This window comes from Camelus bactrianus, chromosome 29 (genome assembly GCF_048773025.1).
Source record: "Camelus bactrianus isolate YW-2024 breed Bactrian camel chromosome 29, ASM4877302v1, whole genome shotgun sequence".
Taxonomy (NCBI): Eukaryota; Metazoa; Chordata; class Mammalia; order Artiodactyla; family Camelidae; genus Camelus; species Camelus bactrianus.
Window position 1 is genome coordinate 8,790,871 of NC_133567.1, and position 13,650 is coordinate 8,804,520.

General features: G+C 38.0%; 1 long non-coding RNA gene across 1 annotated transcript in view; it reads right to left on the minus strand.

The window, feature by feature from the left end:
* LOC123613024 (uncharacterized) overlaps positions 1–13,650 on the minus strand; it is a 485,726-nt gene that overhangs the window by 24,187 nt on the left and 447,889 nt on the right. Inside the window, exon 6 of the long non-coding RNA XR_012503154.1 lies at positions 5,628–5,836. This is a non-coding gene — a long non-coding RNA (uncharacterized LOC123613024). The remainder of the gene's footprint in view (positions 1–5,627; positions 5,837–13,650) is intronic.

Sequence of the window (13,650 nt, forward strand, 5' to 3'; positions counted from 1 at the left end):
CTAGTAATGAGCTCTCTTGTCTTGTTTCTCTGAGAATGTCTTAATTTCTTCTTCATTTGTAAAAGATGGTTTTGCTAGTTATAATATTCTTAGCTGACAGATTTTTTTTCTTTCAGCACTTTAAATATATTCTCTCATTGCCTTTTGCCTCTGTGGTTTCTGATGAGAAATAAGCTGTTAATTTTATTGAAGAATTTTTTTGTGATTGATGAGTTGCTTCTCCCTTGCTGCTTTCAAGAGTCTTGCTTTGTCTTTGTCTTCTAAAAGTTTGATTATACTCTGTCTCAGTGTGGATCTTTTTGAGTTTATCCTACTTGGAGTTTTGAGTTTCTGAATATGTAGATTAGTGTGTTTCATAACATTTGCAAAGTTTTGGTCATTATTTCTTCAAATATTTTTTCTGCCCCTTCTCTTTCTCCTTTCCTTCTGTAAATCCCATTATGCATACCATAATATGTTTAATGTTATTCCAGATCTCTTAGCTGCTGATCATTTTTTGGTATTCAATTTTCTTTGGCTTCTTTAAAGTGGATACTCTGAATAGACCTATCTTCAAGTTTGCTTTTTCTTCCTTCTTCTGGCTTAGGTCTGCTATTGTGCCTTTCTTGGGGACTTTTCATTTCAGTTATTGTACTTTTCAAACATAGAATTGATTCTTTTTTTATAGTTTCTATTTCTTTATTGATGTTCTCTATTAGGTGAAATAATGTTCTCCTGGTTTCTCTCAATCCTTGGTTTATGGATGAATTTTGTTATTTGAATGTATTAAAGACAGTTGAATTAACATTTTTGTCTAGTATGTCCAATCTCTGGGCATCTTCAAGCATAGTATCTGCTAATTTCTTTATTTTGGGGGAATAGGCCACAGTTTCTTATTTCTTTGCATGCCTCATATACTTTGTTGCTGCTGAAAAACTGTATCATGTAAATATTATAATGTGGCAACTTTGGAAATCAGATTCTTCCCCTTGCCAAGGGTATTTCTGTTTCTAATTGCTGTAGTTGCCATTCTATATTTATTCAATAATCATTCTGACTGAATTTTGTAAAATCTGTATCCCATGTTATGTGAGGCCAGCAAGAGCTATATTTTATCTTAGTGGTTAGCTAGTGATTTGGATAGGCTTTCTAAAAACTGGCATAAAAAAAGAAAATAATCCACTTTGTGTCTGCAGATGGGCTTTGTGTATATGAGATACGTTCAACACTCCGTCAGGCAATTTACAGCTGTGTCATAGAGCCCACTTTCTGCTTTCCCTGAGTCTAAAGGTCAGCCAGACATGGGGGTTAAGGCCTTTCACATCTTTTCTGGGCATGCTCTAGGCCTTCTAGAGTCCAAGAAATGTGTCAGCGCTTTTCACATCCCTTTTCCTCTAAGCTTCTTAGCCTCCAGTCTTTCTTCTGAAGCATCCAGTTATTTTGTTGTTCATCCCTCCTCTTTCGTATTGCCTTTGGCAATAGAAACTAACATATTCTCCTTTAAATGTTTTCCATAAATGCCCTGCCTCAACACTGAGAGACCTCAGAGTTAGGTGACATAACACAAACCCTTGAGCCAGTCTCACTGTGGGCTACCAGACAGCTTAAACTATCACAACTCTTTGAGAATAAGGCTCACTCCGCTATTCTCTGGTATTCTCCGCTATTCTATGTTAGCTCTGGGCTGTTGTTCAAGGCCACTGGTAAGCAATGGGATGAGCGATGAGACCAGGGTAAGTTAAAATGACACCAAACTGTCTTACCAAGATTCGGCCTTTTTTTTTGTTTTTTCCTCCTCCTTCCCTAATTAAGTATTTCCCTGGTAGCTGCAAACTTCTGGCTAATTTCCAGAGTTCCAAAAATTTTATTCTGATGGTTTTTACTAGTTTATTCTGTGCTTTGTGAAGGGATGGACTTTTTGAATTCCCCACTCTGCCGTTTTTGCTGACGTCACTCAATTTGATGACTTTTGCCAAGTGTATAAAATTGTATACCTACCACCATAAGATAAATGTGATAAAAAGGAGTCAGAGCCAGTGTCTTCTTCCAACTCATTCCATAATAATCCTAACATTCTCATAAAATATGGAGTAGCAAAAGTGCATAAGTGATAAGTATTAAAGAGCAAGGAAAAAAAAGAAAGAAAGAAAAGAGCAAACATCATAGTTTGGAAAATAGTGCCCAGGAGAATTATGTAAAGGTCAGAGAATATGAATAAATATTAATGCACTTATCATGCAAAATTGGAAAAAATGTGCTGTTACAACTGAAATATTATTCAAAGACAAGCATTATAATTAAGGGTTTCCTTTTCCCATGGCAATGGTAGAGAAATGCAGGTTTATTCTCAGCCTTTAGCCAGTTCATAATCATTTTAAAAATTCAAATGTAATTCTTGTTGCAATAATGCTTAAAGACTGAATGAATAAGTAGTTAATTCCTCAAAAGCATGGCATTCGATCTGCTAAACATTCATATTTCTGGCTTGCACGTTCAGGAGTGCTGTAGTATCAATTAACTACTTTAACCCTTGGAAACTTACAGCTAACTGAAAACACTGTCAGCTCATCTCCTCTCAGGGAAACTAGACATTTTGTTGGATGATCTAAATATAGATGCAGGTCAAAATTTTCTTCTCTCTCCCCTTCAGACTTCTATTGCATTGTCCTAATTGAGCAGAAGAGTTTTTTGTGGACTTTCTTGCATTTAAGACCTGGGGTTAACATAGGCCCAACAGAGCAACTCCATTCAGCACCTACCATACTGATACTTGCCCCACACTACTACAATATACAGTTTGGCAAACATTTAGATGGGTAACTTGGTTCTAACCCACATGTTGGACAAAGGGGTGATTGTCTCAGAGTTAGTCTCCCAAAGAGCCTCCTAAAATGAGATTTGATTTAGAAAGGAAATAGATCTTAACTCGAATACATGTTTTCTCTGGTTTACTTTGCATTTTAAATCTTGCTTATAGCAATATTACATATTAAAATAAATATGTTTGAGTTATAAGTAAAAAAATAGAAAATGAATCCATAATTTTGTATTGTTTTTCTGTGCCAAACAACAAAAACTTTTAAGGATGATGTAGTTAACATTGATTTTCTTTAATCACTGAAAAACTCAAGAATAAATGGAAGATTCAGAAAGATCATTACCTAATTGGGTTAAAATTTATAAATTGCTTAGTTTTCCATTGTAAATAAGCAGAATAGACATTAAAATAATTCACATGCAGTGTTTTTTAAAATTTTGCCATTTTGTTAAGTAAAATGTCAAAGTAAATTAGGTCATGGATAAAAATGCATTAAGAAATGCACATTAATATTAATATCAAAAATACCTTGCCATGTGAAATACAAATATATAAGGAATACTTACACAAATTATTTCTTCAACAATAAAAATAATGCGAGAAACAGTAGGAGCAGATGAATTGAGGTATTTAGCAGTGACAGCAAAAGAGGCTCATTTTCCTTATCCTTACTCCAAATATTAACTGTTCACCTTTTGAGGGTGCACAGCCTTGCTACCTTTATATCCTCCACAAAAGTATACACACTGTCAGATACATAATGGCTTCTCAGTAAAGACTTATGAAATAAGTAAGATCGAAGTCACATAACTATTTCTTAAATTATTATTATCATTTTGGTCGGTATAGAACAAAGTAGCTTAAGAAATCTCTAAGGAGAGTGTCTTAAATTCAAATCAGAAGAAAAAGCTTTAGAGATGCTCATGTACCATCTGAGGCAAACACTCAGGGTTTTCAAATGGATGTAGCCACAGGCATGAGACTGCTTGCTCACCACATCCTGAGATGTCTTGCTTCTGTGCCTTTGCTCATAGACTTCTCTTGACAGGAAAGTGTTTCCCTCAGTTCTTTGCCCGGTTGTTCTTTCTTCTTCAAGACTCAGGTCAACTTTCACTTCCCCTCAGAAGCCCTGCCTTATTGTCCAGGCTGAGTTAGGTGCTCTTCCTCTATACTGTTCTATCATTTTTTGTCTCTCTTTCCAATAGCTTGGAAATTCCTTAAGGAAAGCAATGATGTACTAATAATTTTTGTTTTTCTGTGCCTCTCTTGATTCTTGGAATATAACCAACTGATGTTCGATTACTATTTATTGAATAAATTGAAAGTATCATGTTTAAAAAATAAATGACAATCCTATCTTGTAAATAGTTATTTCCATATTTCAACCTGATAATACATGTAACAAGAAAAGTAATATTGCTTCTTAGATAAAATACTATTATTTACCCTTTGATAGGACATGTGTTATTGTTAAGAGTTTTGCATCACTTCAAGAAATGCCCTAAATTTCTGATCCATAACAAGGTGTTTGGTGAAGGTGGAGTAAATTTAGCATTCATCTCTCCCCAGGGAAAACACCTCGACGTTATAGAGAAAATATAAAACAGCTATGCACCTCTGATCTTCAATAAAATTAGGGGACAACTAAAATTTTGAAACACAGAATCAGAATAAGGACTCCCAAAGCAGTGAAAATCAAATGAGCATTTAAAAGAATAAAGTGGAAAACCACCCACTGCAGCAGATACAGAAAAAGCTGGCATAGCATCCTTCTCCTGGAGGACACTCGAAGCCAGCAATCTCATTATAACAAGAGGAATGACTTGTATGAGCTCTTCAGCACATCTGGACTTGGTTTGGTTCTGAGGAGAAATTAAGAATCACATAGACAGGCCATATTTGCAGAAATCATCCTCAGAGAGGCTGGGCTGAGGAGTCTCCACCTGGAGCAGCCTCAAGATGCCAAATTTTGGGCTAAGGTGAGAAAAAGACTAACACACGAGTATTTATGCCATTATTCTATGCCGAAAGAAGAATCTCTGGAGCCTGGGATATGGCCCTGGCCTTCTCTTTATTCACATTTCTCATTAAAATAACTGGGTAAAAACACACAGGCAGCCACAGACACATCAGGCGTCAGTAAGAAGCAGAGCTGACTGGATTCAGTACTGGGACAGTTTAGAAAAAGAGATCCCAGCCGAGTTGGATTCAAGACCAGGACTGAGTGTCTGAGATGGCAGCCACGGGACTGCTTAGGGAGAGAATTCAAATATCTATCAGTTTAGGTTTTTTTTTTTTTTTTTTTTCTGATTTGGTCCTACAATTGCTGTTCTAAAGGGTCTGGGCGTACACACACCACCACCACCACCACCACCACCACCGTTACAAAGTGTGAATATACACAGAGACTAGGGAGCAAAATGATTAGCTGAGAAGCAGAAAAACACACAGGCCGTGCAGCTCTGATGATCTCAGAGTACATAAGCCAGAACGGCATACACCGTGGACAGGGTTCCAGGAGAGGGACCCGGCGTTCAGAGCGGAGGAACACATGGTGGGAGAGCTGTGGTCCAGGAAACAGCCTTCAGAATAGAAGCTTCCTGAGCTCGGCCTCCGGCGTGGACACTTCTCCACCCAGTGACGTCACATCCAAGCAGCCAGCGTCAGGCTGAGCTCCGAGAAGCAAGGACATGGGCCTCCCAGGCCATCCGGACTTGCCTCCCTCTGATATTATGATTTTTATGTCCTTTACGCGTCCTCCCCAAAGTACTACAGAGTCAGGTACTAGCGAGGGTAGGAAGATGTCTAGGCACAACCTCCTGTCGCTTACCTGTGTGTCCAACCGGTGAGTGGCCGCGGTGAGGGCACGATGAGAAACTGAGTGAGAGTTCAGGTTGTGTGCTGGTATTTCCAGAGATGCCTGCAAAGGGGTAGAGTGCCCCTCTTCTCATCCTTTGAGACGGTAAGTCCAATGGATCCATTACTTTGTGTAATGACAGAGTTCAAACCGGAAGCAGTTCTTCACCTTTAGGCAATAATCTTAAAAAAGAAGAAAAGAAAAATCATTTCTGAATCCTCCGTGAATATATACACATTCAAGTAAGATTTGTTCCATAACTAGCAGAGCAAGCGACTTAACAAACATATTTTCTCACCACGTGCTCTTACTATAAACGGCATGCAAAGGGCGGGGCATAAATTCCACTGGGTGGTCTGGCTTTGAGTTGAGGTTTAAGCAGCCCTCACCCCCAATTCTTCTTTATGCCTCTCCCTGCTAGTCTTCAAAAGGGCCCCCCCCCAAGACTTTCTTTATATTCTACCACTTTCAATCCTTGACACATTTTTCACACTGAAGTACAGTAGGATTCTGTTTGTTTGTTTGTTTTTGGTTTGTTTGTTTCAACTCCTGGACTTTTCAATAATTTTTATTCTGTTTCTTTGAAGTAGGAAAAAAAAAAAGTTCACTTTGGTCTCATTTCTACCCTAGCTTTTCTGGTTACCTTATCTTAAATCTAAGTTTTTGGTCACATATTGCCTCAAATAATCTCCTTTTATTAACATAGGCAGAGACAGATAAACATCTGTGACTGAGGGGGAAACAGAACTGTTTAAGAAGGAAAAGAGCCATTCAGCTGTCCTTAGCATAGAATGATACGAAAATAAGTTTCCATCTTTTACCTTCCAGCCAGCAATGCGCTCTGCTTGACTCACCTCCCTTAAAATACAATCTAGTTTGACTGTTTAGCAACCATCTGAGCCAACAAATTAAAACTCTTAGTTTTTAATCAACAGAGTGTTTTTGGTTTTGTTTCTGGTGTTTTGGGGTTTGTGTGTATATGTGTTTGCATGATTTGGGAGATCTATAAAGAGATCTACAGGATTGTTATAGAAATTGCTGTTCAGAGCTTTCTTAATCTGGAAAGAAGTGGTTATGAATAAGGATGTACAAGTCACTGTCAATTTTCTTCAAGCCGGTCCGTGTCTGTTTATCCTTTTGCTGTATGTGATGACACGCATTGCAGTCTATGTGAAAATGTCCCATCCGCCAGTAGGGAAAGCTTAATAATTTATTTGCAGTCCATCTTCCTCCAGACAAGTGCATGCCATCTATTTGCTGAGTTGTGTAACCAGCTCTCAGAGCAGGCACATGGTCGGCTGCAAATGGCTCTTTCTGACATCTTTCCATTTCTCATGGTATTGATATGCAGCCCCTGAAAGGCTGTTCTGCATTTTCAAAACAAAACAGAGGTGAGGAATTAATTGTGTGATGTTGGGAGGAAAGGTCACGACCTTGATTATAACTGTCATTTTTGAAGGGGAAATTGTAGATGTGAAATTCCTCAAGGTCAGGTCCAACACACAGTACATCTAACTCAGAAGGGTGTTCTCTGGTCTGTGGGTAACTGCTCAGAGTCTTCCAGCCTAAACTGAGGGAACCTGCAGGCATTCTCTGTGCCGTGGTCAAAACTCCTTGCTCCTCTGGGAGATCCCTGCATTGGATAAGGAGGAAGATGTATTCATAAAAGGGCCTGAATTAATCTGACCTTGAAGAAAAGTTAAGAAAATTATTGGATTTCTTTCTTTCTTTCTCTCTTTCTTTCTCTCTTCCTCCCTTCCTTCCTTCCTTCCTTCCTTCCTTCCTTCCTTCCTTCCTTCCTTCCTTCCTTCCTTCCTTCCTTCCTAACTCTACTTTCATTTACAGATATCTAGGAACTTATTAATGTGATAATCTTTTGCTCTAGAATGAAATGCAAGCTAATCAAATGAAAACCCATTGGAGATTAGTTTGGAAATCACCCAGATAACCTCATATAAAGCCTCGTTACTCTGGTCTCAGGGCACAGACTCTAAGGGCAACATTATAGAAAGACCCTGATGTGCCTCTGTGTTCTCCTGTAGCCAACATCACCTTCCTTTTGTCTTCCTGAACCACTAAACTTCAAAAGGCTAAGAGCGTTTGACAGACACCTGTCTGTGGGAACTCCAGCAGAGCCTCTGGAAAAGAAAACCAAAAGAATCACCTAGACATATGAAATTACTTCATAGTGTATTCTGATGAGTATTACCCTTGCTTCATTCAGACTCACAGCAAGTGCTTATTTCCATCGCTCGGAGGAATTATTTGGCAGAATAAAATCGCATTCTCTCTCCCACCTGCTTCAGCAGAGATTTCGCATACCGACCGCATGTAACATCATGCCACACTGAGAAGTGCGACGTTTCAGACTCCTCTCCGGTGTCTGTCCCAAACACTAAGAAACCGAGAGGCCAATGTTCTTTTGAGCTGAAACTTAGTCCTTGTACTTTTGTAGTCAGTTTTAAGAAATCTCAGAATTATAATTTCATACATGGAATCACCTTATGTCAATCTTGGGATGACATCTTAATGTCCTTTAGAGACAGAAATCCTTTAAGTACAGCTGGACATGTGGCTCTTGGGGTCAGCTGTGCAACCTACACAGGGATTTTCCATCATAAGTGACTTCCCTTCTACTACCTGGTACCACGTATTTATATTCTACACAACATTTGGTTCTTCTCGGTCATTATATGGAAAAGGAATTAATTAGATCTAGCACACCGAAAGACACATGGTCCATCTTGGCAATGTGCTACCTTTTTGAACAAAGATAGAGGTTTCTCTTCCTGTCTACACCACTTGGGTTCTTGATGGGAGCCCTGCAGAGCATGTTCAGAAAGCGTGGAGCCATCCTATATCTATTCATGAGGGAAAACTATTCTAACCCAATTGAATTCTTTACAGTCGGTGTTGAGAGAGCACAGCTCTCTCGCACATCGTTGAGAGCACATATTGGTCCCATTGTGCTGCTGTCAGCAAAAGACCTTAATGAGCTTAGAGAGTGATATGGATGGTACAGAAGATGCTATCAATCAGACATGGCAACAGTAAAGTATAGGAGAGAAAGAGGATGAAAAGATGGAGGAGGAGAATGGGGGCAAATTCAGAATACCAAGATGATACAAATAAATGGTTTCAGTTTGGAGAGTGAAAAATTATACTTCCATAAGCCAAAAGATAAAAATTCTACATGGAAGTGGCAAGAGTGTTCAGGGTCAGAGATTTTATCCTGTCCGCACTTAAAAAGTTTGGCCACTACTTTCATGGATTCTAGAACTTCACGACGTGTAGTCCCACAGCAGGGTGAGTTTCAGTTTCAGGTTTGGCTCTTCCCCGTCCTGGCCCCCCAAGTCCCTGCAGGGTGGCAGAGAATGTTGCCTACACAGTGGGTTTATATCACAGCTAGGGAATCCTGAGCTAGGAAACCCAAATCTTTTACCAAGCAAACCTTCCCAAACTTTATCCTAGAGGGAGACATAATTCTTATTATCCTGGACAGCAGACAAACCTGGCCTCTGCTCCAGAGGGAGGCGCTAGGTATGGAAAGAGATAATTCAGGTGAATTCTGCTTTGAAATAAGATGAAGTCTCACTACTCTCACGCTTGTCAGCGCCGTCTTCTTCACGGTTACCCGAAAACCTTTCCTAGCTCTTGCCATGTCTTACTTGTAGGCGGAGATGGCAACATTTTGTAAAATAAAAATATAAATCTTGGAAGGTTGAAATTTAATCACTATGTTAGCTAATCACTTGTTTCTTGGGTTTTTTTTTTTTTTTTGACTCATTATATAATCTCTTGTTCCCTAGGCAGGATGGAAACATATGGTAAGCTTCTCATTTCAAAGAAACTGTCTTACTAAACATGTACTATACATCTACATATAAGCATTTCACAAATATATCACTCAGGTTATTATAAAAAATACATTTCTCCTGGACAGTATGTTAATTTCATGATCATGGTAGGAACATGTTTTTAAAGTAACCACTGACACGTCTATGTTTGTCTCATAGGAAAGACAGATGTTACTCCTTTCCTGAATTTTACATTAGAATAATTGTACAACTGAATCAGTTCTATGGGTGATGAAATTGAGTTCCTGACTGGTGGTGATATCTTGACATACCCCACTCTAAACATAGGGAGGAAGACAGATGAAGAAGACAGATGAAGACAGGTTTCTCACATCTCTATTTTGTAGCAACTGCTTCAGCAACAGGAGGATTGTGAACTGGGTTTAGAAAGTGTTTAATAACTACTCCATGTTGAGCAATGCCCTCTGAAACCAGATACCTGCAGCAGGGGTTAGAAGCTACTCATCTACCTCACATAAATAAATGTATTATGTCTGTGGGACAGAAAAATATGACAAGAAGTCATTTCTCAGCATGAACTTTGAAACTAACACTATCATGATCATCTCTCCTGAAAACTACTTAGAGAAGTTTCTTTCAAAACAAACTTCATTAAGAAACTAAATATAATCAATCCATTTCTTGACTAAGAGAAAAAACTTGATACCTTAAGGCCATTAGGTCTAGAATTTCCTTCATCATTAACACCGATTCGTTTTGCTTTCACATTTAGTGCTGAAAAAAATCTGGGGTTAATTACTAGATTATTCTCATTTACATCAAAGATGTTTCGTTGCTCCCAGGGCTTTAGAATTTAAGATAGTCATTTGAGAGGAATAGGTAATAGGAATTAAAATTAATAAAATAATGTTTTCAAACATCTTCTTTATGTAGTTCATTAGTTTAAAAATGGTTCTTTGAATTGAATCAATATATTGAAATTGAGAAAGATGAGATGGACATAAAATATAACCACCAAATAGTGTAGACGATGCTATAGGTCAAAGAGAAATCCTTTCTTCAAAGATTCGTCCAGTGCTTTTCAACATAAAAAAATGCAATTAGGGCAATTAAATGTGTAATTTGAAAGGTCAACATGTTTTCAGTTATAGAGGTGTTTCTCATTATTTTCACATAAAACTCTAAATATCTGTAGTCCTCCTCCTTTTGCAACCAATCCAGCAAATTGTTTTATATATATATATGTGTGTATGTTTTATACATATAACAATTGTTTTATATATACGTCAAAAAATTGTAGCTCATATGTTTTCTTTAGCATATGATAAAATAAATTTGACTGTTTTTGTCATTGTGAAAACATTTTGAGAGTGTATCACATCAAAGCTCCACAAGGTAGAGACTGTTTATTTTGCTCACTTTTGTCTGCTCAGGGTTTGGCATGTAACAGGAACAAATTTTGCGAAATGAACTACTGTAGTGGCTATTTTGTGACCATGGAATTCTACTGAGAAGCAGGCACATTTTAAAGGCATCTTTTGTCAAATCAGTCTCTTCATCTGGAACTGTGAATAGAGTGGTCCAAATAGCTCCATATTTCTTGTCTGCGAGTCGTTTCCCCAAATGTATCCTGCTGTAATTCGAATAGCCTTTTTCTTTGTAATGTATTTCAATGCAAACACTGTGAATGGATTATTCCCTCACTAATAAGTTGTCTCCTGTGGGAGACTGCAGAAGATCATCTTGTCCACACTTAAAAAAAAAATGCTAGTGTTGTTATTCTTTTCCTCTGATAAATTATTTATGCTAGATTAAAAAAATGTGATCCATTGCATTGAAACTTAACTTGAAATAATACTTTAACTGATGCAGACTGTAAGATAATATTTAGTTAATTTTGACATTTTATTATAATCATAAGAGAAACTTGTTTTAGAACTAGACAAAATTAATTGGGTCAAGTGCATATACCGTAAATTTACAAATTCCCACGCAACTAGAGTGTCGGCATATTTGAGTCCGATAACCACTGAGATACGCCAAAGGATACAGTGATCTCAGATGTTCTATTAGACAGAATGGTGGATTAAGTGCTCTAAACACGATCTGCCTTGTGTGTTTCTGCATTTCTGCAGTAATAAAGAGACGTCCACACGTTCTCCCACAGCACGTCTTTTTCACCTTGTAGACAACGTGATGCTGAGCAGAGTCATCGTGTGTGGACAACATGACCCATGTATTTCAACCTGCCTCTGAATTGTTTTCACAAAATTGAAAAAGAGTAGAAAAATAGATTTTTACTCTATTTGAATTTTCTTTGCATTACTAGATAAAACAGAAGATACCTGCATATACGCCTCATGTTTATTACATGTATTCATTAAAATTTACAATATTAGATATGTTTAAATATTTTGTAACTTTGGAAGGAGAGTTGTTTTTAGAGCCATAAAAATTCTGAGTTAAAATACAACAAACAGGTAATCTCATCCACCTGGAAATTACTCATTAACCAAAATACACATTCTCAAAGAAATAATAGTATGCTCTTTTCCAATGTCATTAAATCATGTTCGAAAGAAAATACTTATAAAATTGATTATATAATATTGCAAATATTTATTCTAAAATACCAGAAGAAAAATGAAACACATTTTCTACATTCTGAACAGTTATGTGAAAGTGTCTAGAGAAAAATGACTGGAAGGAAGCACATAAAATAGTGAAATAGAAGTATTTTTTCTTTTATACTATTATTATCTAATTGTTCTACAAGTCCAGTATTATTTTATAAATATATATAAAATGCAACTTATTTTTAAAATGCAGGTTTAATTCTTTAGTTGAAATTTTTTTATTTTTTATTTTAAGTATCTCTTCAAGGTAACTTGTTTTCTTGTTTTGATCCTTTTGCTTTTGTGAACTTTGCAATTTTCCCTCTTGTTCTTTTCTCATTTGCTTCTCAGAATTTTCTCTGGGTCCTCACTCCTTTCATGGTTCTCTTGTCTTCACTGCTGGCTCCTCCAGTCCTACCAGCTTTTTTCATATCCTGGGTCTCTGTTTTCATCTCTGCACTTGGTGACAGCTCAGCCAGTCTGCATCATCAACTTGCTATCATTTTTTCTGACTCTTCAGCCTCCACTATTTTTACAGATAGAATGTTAAATTAATAGCAAACAAATAGCTTGTTAACGATGTGATTTATCATCTTCTAATCTGCTCTCTCAAAGACCTTTCCCAACAATAGAAATTCTGTTGAGTCTGCGGTCCCTGTGGATTTATTTTCTCTCTGTATGTCCCGGAGGGTGCTGGCCAGCTTGTTCTGTCTTTCTAGTGTTTTGAAATTAACATCCACTTTTTTCCTCTTCCTCCTTTTCTTCTGCTTTCTACTTTGCTTCCTCTTTCTCCTTTGCCATCTCACATACCGCTGTAGCCCCATCATCCAGCCTTTGTGTTTTTGAAAAGTTTGAAAATCGTCACAAGTGGCTGAGAACAGTACCAAGGGAACCCTTGATGGAGAAGCCAAGTGATGAAGACTGTGTTGTGAGTGGGGTCTTTAAAGCAGACAGATCTGGGCCTACTCCCAGCTACGGGACTTTGGTAAATGACCAGGTGACCTCTGTCAACATTGATCCTTGCTGATTTTCAGATAGGAGCCATCACGTTCTCACAAACTGCTGTGGGCATCAAGTAGTGTACAGGTGAACGCACTGTGTAAATTCTAGAGGCAGGACCGCCCTTGCCCTCTGCCATCTCACCCGTATCTGTGCCTTTCTCTCTCTTCAATGCTTTCCACTCTCTTCACTATGAAACCCTATGCTCCAGCCGCACTGAGTACATGACTCCCTGAAAATGAAATGCCATGCTTTTCTTGCTGTTGGGCTTCCCTGTAATATGAGCAATCCCCTCTCAACCTGGCAAAGTTTTCATCATCTTTCAGATTTCATGGGAAATGTTGGCATCTCCAAAATCCTTCCCCTACTGCTCTCCAATCTCACCCCACCCACAGCTGGGTTAGGGGATTCCTCTCTGTCCCCACTTGCCCTCGGTATTTTCTTGGTAACTTTCCTCATGTGATTCTTTACAGATGGTGTCTCATGAGCTCGCTAAGCTATGACTACTTTTAAGGCAGGGATTCTGTCTCTTACCTTGATACCCTAGTGTCTAATTATGTTTCT